We start from the raw sequence: 18016 nt of genomic DNA on the forward strand, positions 1-18016 counted from the left end.
AGATCATGAAAATATTATGAAGATAATGTATTGTATTATATCTTATTACAGGTCTCCTCCCAGCTTGAAAGAACTTCGGATCCTCATAATAAAGCATTTCACCCGACATCAAAAGATTAACGACCTCATGCTTTAGGGGGCAACTATTATAGACATTTTTGGGCCCTACAACACCAAGCATGAAATGTCCATAAACCAAGGGCTCCTATGTCCCTAAAAGTGTTGTTCTAACCCCTAAAGGAACAAGGTCAACAGATTACAGCTTCTCCCAGAAGTTCTCCATGAAAAACTGCTCAGAATTAGTCAAAACAAGATCATTTCAGCTGCTCCACTGGCCAAGTGCATTGCATCTCACCTAAATACACTATGTGGGTGCATTGCATTTCAAAAATCCCTTCTATGGGGTGCGATGGGCGAGAAATGACAAATGGCAGTGTCATTCTGTGAGGTGGAGAGGCAATGGAAGCTTCCAGAAACTTCTCCTGTGACACTTGCCTCACTGAATTCGACCAAGGATGAGTAAGAGATCATCAATCTCCAAGTAGAAGCAAGAACTATCAGAGAGAAGACACTAATCAAATCACAAGCTGACTCATCTCCATTACAGATATCTATATATGGATCTCTCATCCCAGAGATCCGGGGGTTGGAATTTTACATATTGTAAGGAATTGTTGTTGGTTTCTTGAGACAAACATCAGATTGTTGGGTGATCTAAGCTTTGTTTGAGGTGAAGAGGGGCTTCTTTGCTGGGAGGTTGATGCTGGGTCAGAACAACTGGTTGTAACTCCTCTTGGCTCTTTCTTGTTTATCAATAAAAGCTATTCAAATTTTCCTCCATGCTCTTGTGTCATTGATGCTTGCTACATTTGTATGGTCAATTTACATCTGATCCTAGATTTTTTATGATTATAGATCCATGTCTTTGTATAGTGCTATGCTACTGTGATCTTATAGGTACTTTGTGAAGCTGGGCTTGCAAGGGAGCAGGTAGCGAAGGACTATCAAAGAAGAGAGGAATCGAATCAGGAGATTAGCGCAAGACAGAGGTTGGTCTTCTTGTTCTTCTCTATTTATAATTCATAAAGGAAAAATGAAAGTATCTTTTCTCTGTTTGTTTCTAAGGCAGCTGTCACACCTTAGTGGGATAGAGCAGTTCTATATAGACACTTTTCCCTGTAACACTGAGGGGGTGGTGACAACGTTAGAGCCGCAAAAGTGGCTACGTGGTGTGGAAAAGTTCCGATTGCTACACTTACTATGGGTACCACATTTCCACTGCACATCCATCACCATTTTCATCATCAGGGAGTTGCTCTGTCTAGTGCATGATGGGTATCTATAGCTAGAGGAGCCTATCCTGATCACGACAGACCTAATACACTGCTTTTATCGGCTCCCCTGTAAAGGAAAGGACCCCGCAACCATAACCGAAGGAAAGGGCAGTGATTTCGCCCTTGCAGAAGCCATGAAGACAAAATACAAGTTGGAGAAGAAGAAGAGGGGCTATGCCATCTCCATCATCAAGGATAAAGGGGTATGTGTAGCAGCCCAAATCCTTGCTAGAAACGTTATGAGGAAGCATCCTGGTGATGAGGTACCAGCGCTGGTGGTCGCACTGGCCGAGCAGTGCACGGAGGGGGTCTAGTGTAGCTAGTCCAAACTCCTCTGTGAGGAATTTTTGAAGAACTGTAGTGAAGTCCAGGAGCAGGGTAAAACCTTCCACTACGCTTGGTTGTTGTTATCCATAATGCTCATAGTGGGGGAGCTGCCAGAGGATAGTCAATTCCCCAACATTGATAGAGAATTACTTAAGGCCACGAGGTATGCTTCGCTCTGGGCCACAAAGGACATGAAATGTATATGCGACACCAAAATCTTTTGGGTACTCATGGAAATGAGCATCTGGATGTGGATCAATCGGAGGCCACACCTGTCACCCACAATGTACAACAGTCTACAAAGTTTTGTAGACTTTAATGCTGATATGCACAACATTTTTATCATGGCGCGTAAGGATCTGGCGAAGCAGTGGATGAAGCTACCTTTTGTAGCCATTGACAATGTTATTTTTACTATCTTAGAGACATGGCCTCCAGAATGGTGCACCTCAGGTCTAGAATAACTTGAGAAGGTGGAAGCGTAGAAGAAGAAGGACGATACCAAGTTGCACGTCACACAATTGGCTGAGAAAAGGTGGAAAGAAACAACAACAACTAAGGAAAGGGTTGTGCGGGAAGCGACATAGAAAGCCACTGAGAAGAAAAACGTTGCAGAAGTAGTAGTAGCAACACAGGCGGTAGAAGAAGCAACAACAAAGGTAGATGAGGACCAAGCAACGTCCTCACAGGGGCAGGAGGTAGAGGAAGAAGAAACAACAGAAGGGAGCGCGGACCTAGGGACCGCATCCACACAGCTGAAGCACCCACACACGATAGAGAGAGCAGGACTGAGGAAGAAGGTCAAGGCCTCAAAGTTGGCCATTGACCCGATCACCTTAATTGAAGGTGACCTCCATGACATCGGCGAGATGGTTCGCGATGTCACTAATGAGGCCCTTCAAGATTTTATGTAGGAGCACCAGACTATGTTGGCGTTCCTCAGGGCATAGCTATAGGATTTACAACTGTGGCCCCCTCAAGTGGGTACCCTTTCGACCCACCTCGCAGCAAGATCCTCAACAGGAGAGCAGATGTTGCACGCATGGATGTAAAACACAATAGTGTTACCAAAATGGGCCCTAGTAGCAGCGAATGATACCAACAGATTTGTGGTTAACATGATCAAAGGCCTTTGCCTTAATTTGGCTGCCTTTCCACAAGAGACACTGTATCTGCTACAGGATGGGATAACGGCAGAGCTATGCACTAGGGAGAGCCACACGATCCAAGTTCTCGGCGAACAAAAGATAAACATGGAAAAATTCAGTCTGCAACGCAACGAATTAGTGTCACAGAACCAACAATTGGTGTAGGTGGTAGACAACACTTGCCGACACATCCCGGAGCTGACCATCCCAGTAGATCTATCGGTAGAGGTGTGGATCCATAGGATGGCAACTGGAGTCTACAAGGCTAGAGAAGGAATGACTAAGGTTCAGTTGGAGCTGAATCTTCAAATCGTTGAGCTGCGGTTAAAGGCGTAGCCTTCCACTCCCCTAGATGTCAGAGAATAGCGCACTAGCACTATCACAGCGTGATTGGAAGAAATTGGAAGTGCAGTACAAGACTGTACCACTTTGTTGGAGCAAGCACTTGAGGTCCTCACAACTCTACAGGAGGACCCACACATCCAGCGCCTTGAGACAGAGGCACGAGAACTTCAGCACCAATACGATAGTGTCTGCGGAACTGTGCAGATAGTAGTCTTCACTTAGTGGCTTGTGAGGCTGCAGCAAGCTAAGGCACTGAAGGAGTAGGTGGACATGGCATGACATAAGGAGGCAGTTCTCAAAGCCCATGTGCAACCATGGATCGACGAGGCTTTCACTTTCATGGCAAACATCAAAGGCAAGCTCATGCACATACAGGGGATGCACACATTAATGTAGAGAAGTGCCCCAGACACGAAGGTCTCAAAACAGAGGATGCAATAGATTCAACAAGTAGCGGCTCAATGCACTGTTGACATCAACACAGTTCGAGGATAGTTGGAGGAACTCCGTGCCAAGATCACCACGCCGACAGAGTGACTTGAGGATGAGTCACAATGTTTGTGATGGGGGCCTGTTGGGTATGGAATCCCCCCGAGGCATGTTTTGGGGCTCAAAGCCCATGTTTTGACAGAATGATGTTGTAAAGCCCCGTGAATTATGGGCGCGGAAGTATGTTAGAGTCATAGGGTTGTCCGCCCTAGTCTTGTAATGTAATGTCAACCTACCCATGGTCCACAGACCATGGGATTGTATAAATAGAGTAAGGCTCTAGGTGTAAAAGAGAACAAAGGAGAGGATAGCGAAGGAGAAAAGAGAAAGAGTCTAAGTGTCTAAGTGTGTCTTTGGGTCATAGAGTAGGAAAAGTCTTTGCAGCTGAGTGCATGAACCCCTACAGCTGAGTGCACGGGGAGGATTCGAGTCTATAACCGAAGAAGAGAATGATAAAGATAAGTTTTATCAAAATTTTGTATATCTATTCTTGAGTTATTACATGGTTGACATCAATTGCAAATATACTATTTATTTACTGCGCACACTTGTATGAATGATTCATATTGCTAAGTATACTTTACACATGAAAGTAAGCTAAGTTAATCAACTAACGGTGGAATACTAGTAACGACTTGGGTAATAACAATGTTCGGCCCCTAAGTAGGGCTGTGCGAAGGCAACATCTCAGGCTGCAAGGTACGGGTAAGTGCACGTAGCGATGTGCGCGCATGATCAAACCGCGGACCACTTGAAGTCATCAGACATCTCCAAGGTGTGGAAACCTAGTTCTAGCACCCTCCATACTACTTCAGGTGAGACCTCAGTATGCGCTCCATGGACTATTACCAAAAGGGCCAATAGTACCAGGATTTGTTTGGCTAATTCACCTCTGAACTTGGGTTAGGCCCCAACAAGCCAACACCCACTGCTACATAGATATGAGGAATACTCTTCCCTACATATCCAACAATCCTCGCCTCATGTGTATTATATATCTTAGGCCTATCACCCTGATGCTGTGGACAATCTCTCCTAAGGTGCTCGTCTCCACATGTCCAACACTCCAACTAACTAGTTCCCTCACCTCTATGTTGTCACTGATGTGACCCATGTCCCTATCTAGCTGCATTAAATTTCTTTTTCGATGCCATATTTTCTTTCCCAACTACATTTTGATGCCTTTTTCCCTTAGGCTACCATTTATCTTTACCTTTGTCCTTTCCCCTACATCCTTGCTGAGATTCATTCTTATGCTTTGACTATTCATATAAATGCTTCAGTTTCCCAATAACTTCCTTGAGTGACTAAGGCTCATCATACTAAATACAATCTCTAAATGCTAAAGGAAAACCACTGAGAAATCACTGAACTTTAGCCTTATCATCTTTAAGATATGGTACATACCTCAATAGCTCCAGAAAATTGGCCGTGTACTCTTCGTATGTCATTGACCCCATCTTTAGCTCATAGAATTTTTTGGCCTTACTCTCGTAGTGTCTCTTTGATGAGTACTTCTTCTTGAAAATCCTCTTGAATTCTTGCCAACTCAAGTCTTCTGTCTTGATGTATTTGACCCACTTAACATATTCCCACCAGATGTTTGCTTTACCTTTCAAGCTGAAGATAACTATTCTGGCCTTCACGTTATCTATGTACTCATGGAACTCAAAGAATTTTTTCATCCCAAGTATCCAAGCCTCTGCATCTTCCGGCTTCTTGACAGATCCATCAAAAGTAGGTGAATTTTCTTTCTTAAACTCATATGGAAAGTATCCCCTATCATTCCTCTTGCAAGGATGATAACGATGATGATCGTGATGTCTATAAGAAAAAGAACTAGAATAGCACATGTAACCATTGCCCCTCCTATATGGAGTGTCCAACATCCTACCATCTCTCACTGTATCAGATGTATCTGAACTGTGTCTACCAGGAGACCTCCTTCCATATGCTCCATTAGATCTATCCTCCTATCCATGGCTAATCCGAAGTGGCCCTTGTCGCTACAATTCTAACAAACTATGAAGAGGTATAGCATTAACCTCTGCTTGCTTCTCTTATGCCTGTGTGATTCTGTCATTATCCGCCTTACAACTCCTTATTTCTTCCTTTATTCTTCTATGTGTAACTACCAAATTGAAAGAGTTCCCAACATCATACTGCTCTTTAGATTCATAGGGAGAGTCTTTGTAGTCAACCATATTGATAGCCATTTTATATTTCTTTCCTACAATACATAATATGTCATATAACTGAAATCACAATAAATCAACGTACCTTGGTATAATTTACAAAAGTTACCTCATCTGCAAGATCAACAAATCAACATGGTACATGTATAACATAATCATAACAATAAAGAGAAACATAACATCTAAGCATATGACCATGAAACCATCATTCTAGCTAAGCTCTAGTCATGAATGCAAGGCGATATCAACAATGCATGATATGACCTCATGCATGACAACAAAAATTACTCCATTTTACCCATCTCCACATGAAACTATCAACATGCATAAGTAATGCGTAATCAACTACACATACACATAAACACATGTAGTCGAGCATAAGTGATCAATCCTTGTAACCATCCTACAAGACTGATACTTGTAATCAAACTTACAAGAATGTAGTCTAACATACAAGGATGTAAGTAGGTGACATAAAAGTGACATGTAACAATATGTAACCAATCATATACTCATGATGATGCATTCCATAAAATCAACATCAAATTCTCCATGACAACCTTACTACCATCATAATCAATCATCAAGCAAATGTAACAAGCACATGGAATGGAAGTGTAGGAGACACACATGCAACTAACATGCGTGCATGGCCAACTCACACTACCTATCTAGTCCGATGGGTGAACCATGATCTGATATCACTCTGTAACAACCCCCTCCCACATCTACCCAAGTAACCAGCCAACCAGGGTAAATATGCGACGAGAGGCTACTATGATTGGATTTGACCTCCTATGTGACCTTAAGGAAGTGGAAGTGATGGAAACATAACACACAGACATTCAACATCAGCTTCAGAACCATTAGGAACCACATATATCCACCAAGTTAGGACTAACATAGCTATAATTAGATCCAAGATAAATAAAAATAGAAATAACTTGATCACAAAGTTTACCGTCCATCTCAGTGATAGATTCCTCATGTTCTGCCTACCTGTTGCCCACTACTGCATAGATACGAAGAATACTCTTCCCCACATCTCACCAATCTGTGCCTCCTCTGCACTGTATATCTTAGGCCTACCACCCTAATGTCATGGACAATCTATCACAAGGTGTTCCTCTGCACATGTCCAACACTCCACCTGACCATTTCCCTCACCTCTATGTTGTCGCTATTATGACCCATGTCCCTATCTAGCTGCATTAAATTTATTTTGCAGTGCCATATTTTCTTTCCCATATGCATTTTGATGCCTTGTTCTCTCAGGCTACCATTTATCTTTACCTTTTTCTTTTCCCTTCCATCCTTGCTGAGATTCATTCTTATGCTTTGACTGCTCATAGAAATTCTTTAGTTTCCCAATAACTTCTTTGACTGACCGCGGCTCATCATACTAAATACCATCTCTAAATGGTAACGGAAAACCACTGAAAAATCATTGAAGTTTAGCCTTCTCATCTATAAGATAGGGTACATACCTCAATATCTCTAGAAAATTGGTCGTGCACTCTTCATCTATCATTGACTCCATCTTTAGCTCATAGAATTCTTTGGCCTTACTATCATAGTATCTCTCTAACAAGTACTTCTTGAAAAGCCTCTTGAACTCCTACCAACTCAAGTCATCTATCCTAATCTCTCTGACCCACTTAACATATTCCCACCAGATATATGATTTACCTTTCAAGCTGAATATAACTATTCTAGCCTTCATGTTATCTATGTACTCATGCAACACAAATACTTTTTTCATCCCAGGTATCCAAGCCTCTACATCTTCAATCTTCTTCACATATCCATCAAAACTAGGTGGATTTTCTTTCTTAAACTCATCTAGCAAGTATCCCCTATCATTCCTCCTGCAAGGATGATAACGATGATGATCATGATTTCTGTAAGAAAAATAAATAGAAAAGTACATGTACTCATCTCCCCTCCTATTCGAAGTGTCCAACAACCTACCATCTCTCATCATATCAGATCTATCTGACATGTGTCTACCAGGAGACCTCCCACCATATGCTCCATTAGATTTGTCTTCCTTTCCATGGTTGATCCGAAGTGGTGCTTATTGCTACAGTTTTGAAAAACTATGAAGAAGTATAGCATTAACATCTACTTGCTTCTCTTGTGCCTGTATGATTCTGTCATTATCCACCTTACAACTCCTTATTTCTTCCTTTAATCTTCTAAGTTTAACTACCAAATCAAAAGAGTTCCCAACATCATACTTCTCTTTGGATTCATGGGGAGAGTCTTTGTAGTCAACCATCTTGCTAGCCATTTGATATTTCTTTCCTATAATACATAATGTCAAATAAACCAAATCACAATAAATCCAAGGTCAATAAATCAATGTTGTACATTTATAGCATAATCATAACAATGAATCAAAATGTAACATTTAAGCATAGGACCATGAAATTGTCATTCCAGCTAAGCTTCAATCATCAATGCAAGGAAATATCAGCAATGCATGCTATGACCTCATGCATGACAAAAACCATTACTTCATTTTACACATTTCCAAATGCAACTATCAACATGCATAAGTAATGCCTAATCAACTACACATACGCATAAACACATGTAGTTGAGCATAAGTGATCAATCCTTGCAACCATCCTACAAGACTGATACATTTAATCAAACCTACAAGAATGTAGTCTAACATACAAGGATGTAAATAGGTGAAATAAAAGCAACATGTAAGAATATGTAACAAATCATATATTCATGATGATGAATTCCAAAAAATCAACATTAAATTCTCCAAGACAACTTTACCACAACCATAATCAATCATCAAGCAAATGGAACAAGCACATGGAATGGCAATGTAGGAGACACACATGCAACTGACATATGTGCATGACCAACACACACTGGCTATCTAGTCCGAGGGGTGAACCATGCTATGATACAACTTTGTAACACCCCCCTCCCACATCTACCCAAGTAAATAACCAACTAGGGTAAACATGTGATGAGAGCCTACTATGATTCAATTCGACCTCTTATGTGACCTTAAGGAAGTGGAATCAACAAAAACATAACATACAGGCATTCAACATCAGCTTTGGGACCATTAGGAACCAATCCAAAACTTCAGACATCTTGCCCTTAGGTCCTACTAAAGTTTTGGACATCTTAAGACTCAATCGCTCTCATGTTACAGTCATGAAAACGTCTAGAAACCTTGATTCACTCTCATAGGCTTACCCGCTAGCATCCAAAGATTCAATTTTCTAGTTCTGTGCCAGCATTCCCAGGATTTGAGCTAGTTCTTTTAGCCCCAGAGCCTAGGTCACTTCCTAGAATGGAATGATAGCTTAAGGTCAGTCAAAGAACAAGGAAAGGGTGATGCAAAAGCAATATGTTAAACAAGACCTTAACCAGACCCCTACTAGCCATGACGGGAATTTCATCAAACATATCATCAACACATAACCTATAGGTGTAAACAAAAAAATTAAGTGTAGGGATCTCATTCTTATCCGAGAATTGATATGAGCCACTGTTCACTCATGTCATTTGTTGCATTATCATCTATTAGGTCATAGATATATTATCCATTCATTTACAAGTAAAAACATGTTGAGAGCCATACATAGCCATTGTCATAAAACACACATATAACCAACATAATAACCACATAAATACTCATGAAATTACAACCATATAGACCACATACAATCCATAAAAATACTTATAGAAAGACAAGGAGAAATAATTTTTCATTAATGATTCAATAAGCGAGCCAAACATGGGCCTACCACATTCCACTTGACCATGAAGTCGCTGAGACAAGTCTCTCTTCAGCCAATCACCCTCATGCCATATTCGAAGAATGAATGTGGGACTCATCAAACACACCAAAAACACCAAACAAGCATGGATTCCACTAGAGTTCGCCACCTACATCGTTAGGAATTTAAGTGCCTCCTAGTGTCTCAAGATTTAATGTAATCTAAGTCTGATCCAAGGATCACTACACCCTACAATGAGACACATTCTCCAGGATTTACCATACATCCCATCCTAGGACTACTAGGCCCAACAGAGAAAAATCCACCTCTTGGCTTTACCGTATATCCCTCCATTCACTGGGAAGGATTCCTAGTCCCACTAAGGCACACAATCTTGGATTTACCGCAACCCACAGTCTGTCTCAGGGGTTACTAGGCCAGTGGCTTTACTGTGATCTACAGTCTGGTTCAAGTACCACTAGGCCATTTGTTTTTCATTTCAGAGATCCACCCCACTCATCTTTGAATCCATCCATCCATCCCACATTAACCAAATATGAGAACCCATCTCATCAAGGCTATCAGGAAATGGAAAGGCTAGGTTGAATAACATTGTCACACTTGGAAAAACCCATGCCATGATAGAAAATAACCACTTGCAATACCATGCATGCCAAATATAGCGAAAGAAAATACAAATGCAATTCGATACCTACAATGAAGCTTGTTGTAGGTGCTTGATCCTGCATTTCCTTGCTTGATATTTGCTTCCTCTTTCCTTCTCTAGCTTTCTTGCTCCAATGCCAAAAGTGCTCCAAGAAATTCTAAGTATCCAAGAGTGTGAGGGGGAGAGAGAATAATGAGAGAGATCCAAAACTCAACTGGCAAAAGGTTACCAACTGATACTCAGAACCCTTTTTATGAATGAGGCCTCTATTTTCTTCATTCTCCATTATTTTCCTTCATTTTCCTCCTCACATGGAGCCTGTGACCTTTCACCTCCTTTTTCTCCTAATTTCCATTATGTTCATAAATAAATGCGCCAAAATGCCATTTTGCATTTCCAAAACCCTAGCCATTGCCTTTTCCAATTTCCATAGCCATAAGCAACCACATGAACCATTCATCTTGCAATAAGTACCCCATCAACCATGGTTATTAATTTTAACTTTTATTACATGGAATTTTAAGTAGGATTGTTACATAGTCCATAATTACAAACCATTAACAATGGGAAGAATGTAAACCATGCATATCATGCCTATTGAAACCTATCCTTGACACTACCTTAATTCAATGAGAATAGCAATGAAAATAATGTAAACCATACATCTCATGCTTATTGGAATCTAACCTTGACCCTCCCTTACCCAATGAGAATAGTTTAACAATTGTTAGTCTTCTCATGATTTTGAAATTGTCTTCTCAAATATAGGTGATGTGGCATTTGTTAACGACCTATAAGTTGTTATAGAGTGTGCATTTGGCATTCTCATTGATAAAACCTCTAAAAATGGTGTTGCTTATAGTCAAAGAACCCTTTATCCCCTTTATATGAAAATGTATCCATGCTTCTTGTTGAAGTATAATAGTATGGCACCTTTACAAATACATGCATCACATATATACATTTCATTCTTTTTGTGGTGGATACTTTGACCATTGAAATATACAATCGTTTTCTGCATTTATTTCCCCATATGATGAATAGTTCTATCATTGCAGGCACATGAGCATGGATTAATAATTACTAGGACCCCCCCTTGCAAAGTATCACTATTGATATATTTCATATTTATTATTTAAGGAACACCCTTAGAATGTGTTCTCCTCAATGATGAGAATATCTACAATTGACATCAACTACCTTTCAATACCATAAGGATACATTCTTGTAATAATGGAGTGAGATTATCCAACCAACATCATGAACTCGTGCAGAAAGATTGAAAACCCAATGAGTATCTCACAAATTTTGATCCCATGGTAAGAGAATAATTTTAAAAGAGTGATATTGATATCCCTAAAATAAATGCCATGAAGCTTTACAACTACTTGCATGGAAATAAAATAGTTTTTTTCCTATTATCAAGGGAGCTCCTAAGCTTCCTTGTAGAATTGAGCAAAATTTATAACAATTTTAGAAACAATTCAATCATCTTGCTACCCAAAATACATGAAATATTTCTTTCTATTTCTAGTGTAACCATTATTCTAAACCATTTCTGTTATATATTTTTTATTGAAATTCCTTGTAGATTCAAACTGTAGATTGTAATATGCTAAAACAATTGACTTGAATCTACTCTAATCATCAGCAAAAAAAATAAATGATGGATGAAATCACTAAGAATATAAGAGAAAGAACTCAATCACACATAACATAATGATTTGTTGGGGAAAGGCACAACTAAAAACCCTTGCTATTTGTATATTGCATTAATTAGAAAATATGAGAAGATTAAAATGCCTTGCTCAAACCTGAGCAATCTCTACACTATCTCAATCTATCTCACAACTTCCTAGACAAGCTCAAGCCAATACTTAGCTAATTTTGTTACCTGCCAAGATCCTATTTCCTTGCGTAGTTTCCTTGGGAATTAGCCCATATTTAATTGGGAAATTCCACGATTATGAATTTTGCAATCCTCATAGGCCTTCCTTTGATTACATGCACCACCTATACAATTCAGATGATTATACAATTGATAGTACACTGTCTCAGAACTCCAATGTCAACTAGGTCTTTCTTTGATATGACATGCATGAGTTAATTATGAGTGAATCTTTAGTTTACTAGTTGATCACTATTGGTTACACCCCACTACTATAGGTTACATCCTACTGCTAGATCTCCCACTAGTTCCTCCATCACTTGGAACTAGTTTAACTGAATTTAACTCAATTAAATTGAATTAAATATTTACAACTCAAAATAAACTCAAACATGGCTCCTAAAGCATAAGAGACATTCTAGATGACTCAAGTTAGACCCTCAACTCGAATTAACTAAGCCAACTAAGTCAAATTAACTTACATAACTATTACAAGTTTTCATGAGATGTGGAATTACAATTTAATTTGTAATGTAATTCAAGGAAAAATTAAATTGAGATTTTCTTGTTGCTTTTTCAACACTCCCTCTCAACAAGAAGGGGATTATCTACTACCCCAATCCTACCTTTGTGAAACTTGAATTTTCATCTCGGCAATGCCCTTTTCAAAATATATGCAAGCTGCTCCTCTGTAGGAATGTACTACATAAACATGATTCTCCTCTACACACAATCTCAAATTCTCAGAGAGTTTGATACAACTATAATTTTAATATTAAATCACCATAGGATCCATCTGCTAACCAAATAACCCAACAAGGATCTTCCTCATCCAGATAGCCTCACGAGTTGCTTGACTAGCAACCATGTACTCTACTTCTACTGAACTGAGTACAACTGATCTCTGTTTCCTGTTGTACGAAGAAATTATTGTTGACCTAATACTGAAAATTCTCCCTGATGTTCTCTTCATGTCGGATTGACTCACTGCCCAATCTACATCTATGAAACTTGAAGGTTTACTACCATTGTCTGTTTGTAACAAAGACCAAACTGAGTGGTGCCTCTGAGGTATCTCAACACATGTTTAGCTACCTTCCAATAGACTTTTTTTGGCTTAACCATGGCTTGACTAAGTGGGTTAACTGCAAAAAACATATCCAGTCATGTGTCCACCAAATACATAAGTGAAGCCACAATTTTTCTATAACTAGTAGCCTCCACTACACCTAAAGTAGCATCTTCCTTCCTCCAATCACCTAGTAGACGAGTCTTCGTGGGTTTGTTGCTCTCCATGTCGAAATTATTCAGTATATCATTGGCATACTTGGCCTGAGAGAAAAATAGTTCCTCATCTCCTTGCCATACTTCCATACCAAGAAAGTAATGCATGAGCCCTAGGTACTTCATCTTGAATTCTCTTGCAAGATCCTCTTTGAAATATTTTATCATCTTCTCATCACTTGTTAGAATCAAATCAATGACATATAATACTATAATCAACAATTTACCGTCAACCACAATATGGTAAAGGTTCACATTTTCTTCACCAACCCGAATGAAATAGTTGTCAGTTCTAGTGTACCAAGCATAGGGCGCTTGTTTTAGTCCATACTATTGTCACTTACTGCAAAATTCGTTTTCAACTAACCAAAGTACAAAAGACTAGGAGATTTTACATCCAAACCCCAAGCCACAAAATCCCATAATAATAAATCGGACTTCCTCCAATGGATAGTGCTTAGAAATAACTTTTCAGTAGTCTATGGAACTCCTCAAATTGACCTTAAAAATCAGAAGATATGGCCTATTAAATATTTGGGTTTTGGTTACCTTCGAAAAGAAGAAAGAATCGTAAATTGGAGGTCCTGTCTCATCACAAATTACATATCACAACATCGGGCAACATGGCATTTGGTGCTTTGTGTAGTAGAGCTCTGATATCAGCGATCACACATCGACAATTTCTCATGAGTTTCACTAAGCGGATATCGGTGATCCAATGAGTTGGGGCAAGCACATCAACAATCAACGATCGCAACAACACAAACATATCATAAGTTAGAAATCGATGATTCTAGAAGTGGTCACTGTAAAGAAATTTGGAGAAAAGAATTTTGATGGTCTTAAAGCATTGAGAGGGCTGAAAACAATTCAACAAAGGAAATCAGTTACAAAATGAGAAGAGGGCAGGCCTTTTCTCTCTCCTCCAACTCATGACACGTGGAGACATAAGATTGGTCCTAATAAGCGACAAATGGAAGAACAGTATTGGATCTGATAAAGACATGGGGTAGCTGACATCATCATGACATGGCAGTATGGAGGACATGTTTCATGTTGATCTAGCATTTTATGGTCCTATGGGGGCATATCCTAGTGACACATGTCACCACTTAGGAAGCGACATGTGGCAGTGATGATGTCACTGATTTGTAATCAAAAATTGATGATAGTCGCATGTTGTGCATCAATAGGAAATCGCTGATTGGAAATTTCTGATAAAAGGGATCTGATAAGGGGGCTGGCCTATGGTCACGGGAAGAGCGAGGAACCAAGGGTTAAGTGCGAAAGCTGATTGGTGATCAGAAAAACCTGATATCGCATCACTCCATGTTAAATCCCTGATTTGAAAATGATTACTGAGGAGTTCTAATATGTGGGCTAGTGCACGATCAAGAAGGACTTCACAATCCAAGGGCGGAGAATAGTTTACAAAGGAATGATAGCCCCAACAGGAGTCTAAAGGCCTTAGCACCTTAAGGCTAAGCACTTGGTCATGGACCCTGGTCATATGATGAGAACTGCAATAAGGCACTAAACCAAAGGGGGCCAAGGGACATCATAGCTCACTATTTTGTAATGTTTTAAGACTAAAAATCTCGATGTAGTGATGTTTCGATAGTATGGTATAGAGATTTGAAGGCGTGTGCGTAAGAATCTGAGGCATTGAATGAAGGCATGTAGAAGTGGGAAATCGATATTTTTTCTGGGAATAGTGTCTATGCAGAACTGCTAATCCCACTAAGGATGGTAGCTACCTTAGAAACAAACAAACTTAAAACTACTTTCGTTTTCCTTTATGAAAGATAGATGAGAGAAGAATAAAGGAGACCAACCTCTATCTTGCGCTTGGTTCCTTGCCTGATTCCTCTCTCTTCTGATAGTCTTTTGCCACTTGCTTTCTTGTATACCCAGCTTCACAGAGTACCTGTAGAATCAAAGCAGCATAACACTATACAAGAACATAGATCTATTATCATAAGCAATATAGGATCAAATGTATATTAGCCATACAAATGCATAAAACATAAATCACACAAGAGTATGGAGGAAAACTTGAATAGCTTTATTGATAATCAAGAAAGAGCCAAGAGAATTACAACCAATTGTTCTGACCCAGCATCATCCTCTCAGCAAGAAGCCCTTCTTCACCTCATGAAAAGCTTAGATCACCCAACACTATGATATTGCACCAATAAACCAGCAACACTTCCTTACAAGATACAAAATTCCAACCTTTGGATCTCTTGGATGAGGGATCCATATATAGATGTCTGCAAGGGAGGTGAGTCAGCTTTTGAGATTTGATTAGTGTCTCCCCTCTGATAGTTCTTGATTCCACTTGGAGATTGATGATCTCTTACTCATCCCTGGTCGAATTCAGAGAGGCAAGTGTCACAGGAGAAGTTTCTGGAAGATTCCATGCTTCTCCACCTTGTGGGTTGACCCTGCCATTTGTCCCTTCTCACCCATCGCACCCCATAGAAGGGATTTTTGAAATGAAATGCACCTACTGTGTGTATTTAGGTGGTATGCAATGCACTTTGCCTATGGAGCAGGTGAAATGGTCTAGTTTTGACCAGTTCTGAGTAGTTTTTCATGGAGAACTTCTGGGAGATGCTGTAATCAGTTGACTTTGTTCTTTTAGGGGTTGGAACAACACCTTTAGGGACTTAGGAGCCCTTGGTTTATGGAAATTTATGCTTGGGTTTGCAGTGCCCAAAAATTTCTATAACAGTTGCCCCCTAAAGCATGACGTCGTTAATCCTTTTGATGTCGGGTGAAATGCTTTATCATGAGGATCCAAAGTTCTTTCAAGCTGGAAGGAGACCTGTAATAAGATACAATACAATACATTATCTTCATAATATTTTTATGATCTAGCTGAGGTGGGCATTCCCATGCTCAGCTTTATAAATTCATTTTTCATGTACATGAGACAAACAATCGTCTGAGTGTAGACTGATGATTCTGGTAGAGCCATCATCCCTTAGATTGGATGATTATCTGTGCAACAATGATGTACATTTGATGTCTTTATTTTCTTGAATATATATCGCAGCCCAGATGGATGAAACTAGATCCGGGGTCTTCAATCTCGTTCGATCTTCACTCAAAGTACAAGTCGATCCATGTGAGAGATGTTCTAGAGTCGAACATGGAAAGACATCGCCTGATTACCAGCCAATGATGTAAGCTATTAATAGGCACGAGAGGAATCACTGATAATGACAATGATCCTCAAGGTACTGCAGTACAATTCACGTGGTGTGAATAAGGGACTTGGTGTCAAACACCACGAAAAATCTTTCGGTCGAAGGCCATTGATGTAAACATGTCGCCGAAAGTGAGAAACTTGCCATTGAGGCATGCAAGCTTCAAAGTACTGAAAGGGTTGTTCCTAGATCGACTTCTTGGATAATGAGTTGATGTCGACAAGAAGTGATCTGTCATAGGAGGGCCTTAATGAATCCCACATCAATGACACGGAACGAAGCAAATGATTTTAATGGAGGTGAAAACGATCTGGTGATATAAGGTTCAGGGTGGCGGTCATGAAAGAATGGAGCGTAAATGTATTGCAGTGGGTGAGACACAGGTGAATTCTCTGAGTGACTTCTCTTGAACATATCGGCGACAATGACATGATCGATCGGTAGCATTAACCCCAAATGTGGATGGTGTGATGGAACCATGGTGATGTGACCAGTGAATGGAACAACCCAACCCGACTTGGATGCGGAGTGAAAGTGTCATGTTCAAGAGCGACTTGCTACCAAAAAAGTTTCTTCAAGTTTTCTTCCAAATTTTTCCCCAGTCATTGCTGACCAGTACCTCTTTATTTTTGTCAGGCTTCAGGAGGATAACATATGCTTGTTCTATAATTTTCCCTTCGGGCAAACCCATCGCTATGTTTTAACGAGCCTAGCGATAGTGAAACTCGTTCTTGTCTGTTATGGACAAGTTTGTCGCTATTAGGTTTTAACGAGTTTAATGACAAAGATAACTCGGTCCTTTTCAATTTTAGAGAGTCTGAAAAGGGACGTAAAGGAAACTCCAAAAATCCTTTTTCGTCATCTAATCCCTTAAGTCAGAAAAATTATAAAACAATATAGAAGGGATGAATTTTGGGTACTTTTAACGAGTCGAACAAAACAAGCGCTCAATCGTTTTGTGTCATAATCCCTCAGGTCCAAAAAGATTAAAATCTAAAGGAGGGATAGCACTTCCGGTCACTTTAACGAGCTGGAGAGGCCAATGGCTCGGCAATCTTTTCATATTTTACGAGTCAGTTGAAAAGAGCTTAAAGGAGACTCGTCTTTGAGGAACGAGTGATAAATTCGGGTAGCAGTTGATTCCAGGTAAGGTTTGGAATTTTCTAACCATGGTAGTGTCATAAGGATGTCTAACAAGATCACTCTTCGCAGCTATTCCTCAAAAGGGGTAAACAATCAAGTGGAGGTGAATGATCGGCCAATAGAAAGTGGAGGTGATGATGAGAACACGATCAAGGCTTCAAAGGCTGAAGTACTACATTCACGATGGTTATTTACCAGAAATTGGTTCATTTTTTAATGAGCT

The sequence above is a fragment of the Pinus tabuliformis genome, chromosome 5_2 (assembly GCF_031772625.1).
Source record: "Pinus tabuliformis cultivar Carrire ecotype Pingquan chromosome 5_2, CPIR1, whole genome shotgun sequence".
Lineage (NCBI taxonomy): Eukaryota > Viridiplantae > Streptophyta > Pinopsida > Pinales > Pinaceae > Pinus > Pinus tabuliformis.